Here is an 8,031-nt window from a genome sequence, read left to right on the forward strand (position 1 = left end):
GACAGTGAGTTTGAGATTCACATCATCCTCTGGTTATAAAAAAGATTTTCCTCACACCCCTTCTAATCCTTTACCCCTTAGTTTATATCTATGCCCCTGGGTCATTGATCCGTCCTTCAAGAGGAAAGGATTCTTCTTGTCTACCCCTATCTGTGCCCCTCATAATTTTATACATTTCAATCATATCACCTGTGAGAAACAAAAGCTCACTCACTTTAATAATTTCAGTCCGAGACGAATATCTGAATCAGCCGTTTATTTGTACACCTATAGGTGGGTGCTTTGTCTAATTACCAGGTAAGGCAATGACAAAATGCACACCAAATCCAACAAACTCTCGAAATTTATACAGTTTGAATCCCCATATTTTTCCTTATTCCATTGTTTGTTCCCTGCTTCGCTTACATCACTCATTTCCTTAAGACTGATCCCACAACTTCTGTTTATCCTGTCTTGTCCGTGACAAACTCTTATCTCTGACTCCCATAAGGGTGTTTGACGTCAGTCTACCGTAGGTTATTGATTAGGCATATCTTTTCTTCTATCAGCATCTATTTGCATCCAGAGGCCACTTTGACCTCTTTGATTGGGGTTTGTTCCTGTGTCTCTGTACAAGTGGGAAACAGATGCTTTCCTGTTTGCCCTTATATCCACCATTGTTCTGTATTCACGTCTCATGCTTTCTTTTTGCTGAATATGTATTTTCTCATTCCTGTTCTGTATCAGAATTTATACTTGCAGAAATAACATTAATTCATTTATATCCCACAATTTCCCCTTTTTCTTTTCATTACTATCTGTTATCTTCTGCAGTTTTGTCTCTCTTTTTTTTTTAAACATTGTTCCCAAAATTCGCAAGCATCATTTCAGAGATTTCATCCATCTTAGTCTCACTCATCTCCTTATTATTTAGCTGATAAAGTTCCTCTGTCAAATTTCCCCTCAGGGGCATTCGTTTCATCAAGGCTGTTTCAATCAGCCTCTGGGTGAGCCCTCGTATACAGGGTATGATACAACAGCCAATGGCCACCAATACCCCGACTACTACTATCAGGGAAGTAAGGATAAAAACCACCACCCCCTTTCTCTGCTAAAATCATATCAAGGGCTATTCTGTTTTCCCATGCCATCCTACTTGTCGCATCAAGCTGTTCTGATATTCCTTTAACCGCCTCTCTTGTATAATTTATAAATCGCTGTTGATTATAAAGAAAATGTAATTTATCCAGTCTACATTTTTATTAATTGTTGCCCACCAAAAGAGAGCTGACTCAAAGCCTGCTGCAATCTGGTTACGAGCCTTGAATTCATCAGGTACTCCCCTAGGAACTCCTACCGAATCAAGATACCAAAGTATCTAACAGTAATCTCTTACCCCTTCCCTTTTTCCCTACTATCTTTTCTTCTCAAATGCCCAGGTGAATGGAATTGCCAATTGTACAATTGCGCATATCCTTTTCCAATCCGGAGGTAGGGTGGGTCTCAATATTTTTCCTCCACAGTACCACCACAGATCCGCTCGGGGAACCTTTAATGCTGAGTAGTTCCCTCCCTTCTCCGTTTCGGTAACATTCTTAATCTCTGTACATAATTTCAGCTCCCCCAAATCTCTCGACCGACTCGTACCTCGCCTGTGCACACATGACGTGTGATTTCCAACTGCGGCGGAAAATGTGGGGGGATCTTTTGCATCTTTCTCCTCCAAGGGAGGGAACATCAGAGATAGGGATGTACAATTCCTATCATTCCATGCAGTCTCGTCCTGGTACAGGGCTATCATACATGCCCTTCCTGTCTCGCTTCCACCTGAGCGGAAAGGGAACCACCTGGGCCACTGGCCTACCGGAGGCACATGCATAGCAATTGCTTTTGTTCAGACTTTTTACAGTATACTTTACCCATTCAACCCAGGCATTTGCATCCCCTTACCCAATCTCTATCTCGATGGTCTGTTTCAAATCCTTTACCTCTATAATTTTTACTACTTTAGGATCATCGGGAGGGGTGAAAGGTTGTATCTCATTACCCAGTAATTCTACCCATTTTCCCTGTCCTATGCTAATTCGAAAACAACAGCCCACAAACTCCTTCCCATTTGCTTTCATTTCAATCCCAAATGTTTCATTTAATTGTACCTCATAAGTGCCACATCCCAAAACTGCTTCGTGCCATGTGGTTTTTCTTATCGTTAAATATATGGGGTTACACTTTTTATCGGGACAATCGCGTGCTGGTCAGAAGGGGGCCCGGTGTATTGTGACAAGACCATTATACCGGGTACCATCCCCGAGGCCATCCCCATAGGACTTAAGATGTATCTCTGAGTTGCGGTATTGTCTCTGATTAGCTACATTCCCACAATTTACTAAGCTACATACATCAGTGTCTATTACTTGTGGATTATCAGACTCAGGAACCATTAATAATACATATGAAAATGATATGTGACAAAATCCCAATACCAAGAGGACTAGCATCATAACTCTAAGCATTCCCAGTATTCTGATCATTATGCTAAAACACAAAAAGGCTTAATATACAATCTTACAGAAATAATCCCGCGCTCGCGTCGCCACTGTATAGTCAATTACTCAAAGTCTCTTTAGTCTGAGTTTCAGCGGGTCTTGCGTTGATTCGGCTGTCCAGACTTCTTCCTCAACTGGAGGGTCCACTGGCCCTTTGATCCGAGTGTAATGAGTCCAGCCTTTTTCCGCCATCCTTATTGCCGTTTCAGTAGTCAAAAGAGCCTGATATGGCCCTTCTCAGTCTGGCTGCAGCTTAGTCTCTGTCCATGATTCTATTAAGACTCAATCTCCTGGCCGGATGGGATGAACAGCAAATTCAAGGGGCGGAGTCTGTGCCAATAGACCCGGTTTTCTGAGGAAAGATAAAGAGGAGGACAAGCCCAGTATATACTTCTTTAAAAACAAATCTTTAGTTTCGGGAATTGGCAATTCTCCCTGCGTTCCCAGATAAGGTAATTCAAATAAAATTTCATAGGGGGATAGTCCCAAATCTCTCCTCCGCCGAGGGACAAGCCCAAAAGGCATCCTTTAAATCTATCACACTAAACCATCTGTAATCATGAGGGATCTTACTTAATAACATATAGGGGTTTGGCACCACTGGGTGCCTGACCTGTACTATTCGATTTAATGTTCTCAAATCCTGCACCAATCGATAAGTTCCATCAGATTTCCGCACTGGTAGAATTGGGGTATTATAAGGAGACATACATGGCTCCAACAGTCCATCTCTAATCAGTCCCTCAATTACTGGCTGCAGTCCTCGTTTACCTTCTATGGAAATAGGATATTGTCGTTCACAGATAACGTCCCCTTTCCGTTTTAAATTTATTGTAAGGGGAGGGATCTGTAGTTTTCCACGATTCCCTTCTCTAGCCCATACAATAGGGTCTATCTTTCTCTCAGCATCCTCTGTCAACATCACCAGTTGTACAACTAATTCTTTTTCCTGAATTCCAATCTCCAGTCCTAAAAGCATAATTAGGTCTCTCCCCAGTAAGTTACTTCCTATATCAGGGATATACAGCGGTTCCCCTGTAACCCTACCTTTAGGACCTTCTATGATCATAGGTTCAAATTGTGGAACAGTAAATCCTTCCCCTTTCACCCCCGAAACAGTAATTGACCGTGTTAACATTTCTACTTTCTTTGGTTTAAAATTCAGCAATGACCGTGCTGCCCCCATATCTACTAGGAAGACTACCTCCTCCCTACACGGTCCCACCTTCAAGTTTATCAAGGGTTCCTGGTGGGCCCCCGAGGGCAGGAACCCCTGACACCCCTATTCTTCATCATAATTCATAAGCGGAATTGCCTTTTCTTCCCTTTGTAGATCAGGACACTCCCACTTAAAATGCCCTATCTTTCCATAATAATAGCATCCTGCCTGTAGCGACTTCCATCTCTGTCCCTGTCGCTCAAACCCTCTATCAAATGTTCCCCCTTTGTCCTCTCCCTCTTCCTCTCCCTCTCTGTCCTACATGCTGCCTCCTGCCACTCCGGTTGCCCACTATCGGTTCCATTCTCCCCTTAATTACCTCATCAACCGTAGCTACCATCATTTTCGCCTTCTGTTTTTGTCTCTCATCCTCCCTCTTTACAAATACTTTCTGTGCCTCTCTCAACAATTCATCTAATGGTTTTTCGCTCCATGCTTCTATCTTCTGTATCTTTCTCTGTAAGTCTAGCCATGCTTTTGTCACAAAATGTACTTTCAAAAGACCCTGTGCCACTGGGTCCTCAGGGTTCATTCCAGAGTAGTTCCGCATTGAGTCCCTTAATCTTTGCAAGAAAGCTGAGGGAGTCTCATCTTTCTCCTGTCTAATTTCAAAGGTTTTAATCAAATTCTGTGACTTCGGAACTGCCTCTCTTATTCCTTTTAGAATCAGGTCTTTCAATTCCCTCATTTCTTCTCTATGCTCTGGGTTTTGGTTTTCCCACTGGGGGTCTCTGAGGGGGAACTTCACCTCTCCCTGTCCAGCATCCCCATCTCCAATCGGGTGTTCCCTGTCCCATATTTTAATGGCAGCTCCTCATATAAGTCCCCTTTCCTCCCCAGTAAATAGTATATTCAAAATAGACATTAATTCAGCCCAGGTATACAGACTGGGCCCCAAACACTGATCAATTTGTTCAGACAATCCCACCGGATCCTCAACCAGGACCTCCATTTCCTTTTTAAATGTTCTGACCTCCCCACTGGTGAGGGGGGCACTTACAAACCCAATCTCTTTGTCCCCTATGGGTACCTCCCGAAGGGGATAAGTCGTTACGTTTTTCCCCTTTTTCTTTTTTAAAGAAAAATTGCAATATTTCTAGCTCCCCATAACTTCAAACACCAATTCATCAATTCATGCTTGACTAACCTTCAAAGCCTGTTCCTAACTTATAAATATATTTATATATATTTACGTTCATTTCTTCAGTATTTAATAGTTAAAATGCAAAATGCATACAGTTCCCAATTTTGCAATTCACTGTAATTACCCAGTTTTAGTCCTTTAATTTAGATCTAGAATTAGTTTTCTTATATAGTCCTGACCAATCATTGCTCAATTACAATACTATAGGTCGTAAAATAATCTGAGCTTGCCTTAAAAGAATTTGTCTACTCAAGTTTTTTTAAAAAAACAACTTCTAATGCATGAACAATGGCTGAATCCAAGGTCACAGATATTAACCATAGAATTTTGCTTTTACTACAATCTAATGTTGAACTGAAACTTCAACTGTCCTCCATAAATCGCTGTTATGTAAAGATAAAAGAGATTAGTTAGAAACTGATAGTAAGGCAGTCATGATCTGTAAAAAGAACAGGAGTTATCATTCCTTTTTTTTTCTTCATAATCACAATAGAATCCTTAACCTTAAAAGAAATCATGTTAAGTTTCCATAACAAAATCAGATTGAAAACAGTCCTGGAACAGAAGCTCCAGGGAATAAAACACAAACATTCAATCACCAACAAACAAATGTTCACTCAAACCAAATCACAAAGGGTTAAACTTCCTACCAGCTGTACAGCTCTTTTCATTCTCTCTCTCTCTCTCTCTCTCTCTCTCTCGCACATGGACATATAAACTCAGATATTCACAAACCCAGTCTTCGTCCGATCTGTACTTTGGCCAGAAGACAGCGGGACGAAGAATGGAGTCCTCATTCCTGAAGCAGGGCCTGTGCCCGAAACGTCGAATCTCCTGTTCCCTGGATGCTGCCTGACCTGCTGTGCTGTTCCAGCAATAAAGTTTCAACTTTGATCTCCAGCATCTGCAGACCTCACTTTCTCCTCCTTAGTCCATACAAAGCAACAATATTTAATCATCTTTCTCCCTTGTACAAGTATTATTTTACCAATTTCCACAACATCCTGCCCAAAGGACTTTCCGGAGGAATGTTGTAAGGGACTCCGCCTCCATTTCCATTGCCGTGTCCTTACTTTGTTTCCCCGGAGGCTTTTTCCTTACCCAAAGCGCAAGCCATATTGAGTTCCTTCGTTAGTCCCTTATTAACTACTAAAACTCAATCCCGGCCACCAAGGCAATACTTAAAAGTCAGTTTTCTTACCTTGGTCTGTGCACAGAGTTGCCTGGCCCCTTTTGTCACCGTATTTTCTATCGAGCTCCTATCACTGTCTGATTCAGATGTCTCTCTTATAGGATTCACATCAGTCACCCAAGGGAGCAGACCAAACCGGGACACGAGACCCCTCCTCAATGGGGAATGGGACGCGTCTTCCCAGCCACTCCCCCCGGTGATGGAAGAAAATCCCGGACACGAGCCCCCAATTGTGAGAAACAAAAGCTCACTCACTTTAATAATTTCAGTCCGAGACTAATTTCTGAATCAGCCATTTATTTGTACACCTATAGATGGGTGCTTTGTCTAATTACCAGGTAAGGTAATGACGAAATGCACACTATATCCCAAAAAACCCTTACAATTTATACAGTTTCTTTTCCCATATGTTTTCCTTATTCCATTGTTTGTTCCCTGCTTCGCTTACGTCACTCATTTCCTTAAGACTGATCCCACAACTTCTGTTTATCCTGTCTTGTCCGTGACAAACTCTTATCTCTGACTCCCATAAGGGTGTTTGACATCAGTCTACCGTAGGTTATTGATTAGGCATATCTTTTCTTCTATCAGCATCTATTTGCATCCAGAGGCCACTTTGACCTCTTTGATTGGGGTTTGTTCCTGTGTCTCTGTACAAGTGGGAAACAGATGCTTTCCTGTTTGCCCTTATATCCACCATTGTTCTGTATTCACGTCTCATGCTTTCTTTTTGCTGAATATGTATTTTCTCATTCCTGTTCTGTATCAGAATTTATACTTGCAGAAATAACATTAATTCATTTATGTCCCACAATTGGATTGCAGAACTGCACACTATTCGCCAGCTGTGGCCTAACCAATGTTTTATACATTCCAGCATAACCTCCCGGCTCTTAACCTCTATGCCTCAGCTAATTAAGGCAGGTATCCCATATGCCTTCTTAATCACTTTACCTACATGTACTGATACCTCAAGAGACCAGTGGACATGCACACCAAGGTCCCTCTGATCATCAGTGCTTCCCAGGGTGCTGCTGTTCACCATCTATTCCCTTGTATTGTTCTTCCTGCCCAAATGCTTCACCTTACATTTATCTGGATTAAAATCAATTTGCCACTGACCTCCCCATCTGACCAGCCCATTTAAGACTATCCTCCTCTCAATTTACCATCCTACTAATTTTTGTATGAGCTGTGAACTTACTCTTCAATTTCTTTTTTTCTTAAAACTGTTTCACTCCTTCATTTAAATATGTGCACAAGTTCTCAAATACTGTAAAGCATTCCAGTTAGTGCTTAAGGCCTCTCCCTTCACATGCCCATTCGAAACTGCTCTCTTATCAATATCAGAATTCTATTATCAGTTGCACCATCATTATTGACCAAAATCTCATTATACCACATCTACCCTCCGGTTTCTCTCTCTTCTTGGTCAGCATTAGTTCAGTAGTTTACTTTGGCCTACTTACATAGTATTTGTAATGATTAGTATTATTACCATTATCAATCTCCCCCTCAAAATTCAAACCACACAGCTTGAGACAATCTGGAACTCTGAACTGAATATCCTGATCCAGTTGCTTTATTGTTATTCATTTTTGGGACATGGATTTTGTTAGCTGGGCTAGCATTTATTGCCTGTTCCTAATTTCCCTTGAGAAGATGGTGATGAGCTGCCTTCTTGAACTGCTGCAGTCTGTGTGCTGTGAGTGGACCCACAATGCAGTTAGTGATGGAATTGCAGGATTTTGACCCAGTGACATTGAAGGAACTGTGGTAGATTTCCAAGTTAGGATGGTGAGGGTCTTGGAGGGGAACTTGCAAATGGGTGGTGTTTCCATCTATCTGTCACCCTTGTCCTTCAGATAGTAATCATCATGGTGTAGAAAATGCTGTCTATGGGTATTTGGAGCATTTCTGCAGTGCACTTGCAGATGGTGCACAGTGCAGC

At 41.8% G+C, this 8,031-nt stretch overlaps 1 long non-coding RNA gene across 2 annotated transcripts; it reads right to left on the bottom strand.

Moving 5' to 3' along the window:
• Positions 1–241: 241 nt before the first annotated feature.
• On the bottom strand, positions 242–6,198 carry LOC148146874 (uncharacterized). Of its 2 annotated transcripts, none has more exons than XR_015760142.1 (2): positions 6,090–6,198; positions 242–2,877 (listed from the first exon to the last, which is right to left on the bottom strand). It is a non-coding gene; the product is annotated as an uncharacterized LOC148146874 (long non-coding RNA). The 2 variants fall into 2 exon arrangements; XR_015760143.1 differs by lacking the exon at positions 6,090–6,198 and adding an exon at positions 5,624–6,080.
• Positions 6,199–8,031: the final 1,833 nt, after the last annotated feature.

This window comes from Chiloscyllium plagiosum, unplaced genomic scaffold (genome assembly GCF_037043375.1).
Source record: "Chiloscyllium plagiosum isolate Xiang-an unplaced genomic scaffold, Cpla_swu_hap1 HiC_scaffold_18, whole genome shotgun sequence".
Classification (NCBI taxonomy): domain Eukaryota; kingdom Metazoa; phylum Chordata; class Chondrichthyes; order Orectolobiformes; family Hemiscylliidae; genus Chiloscyllium; species Chiloscyllium plagiosum.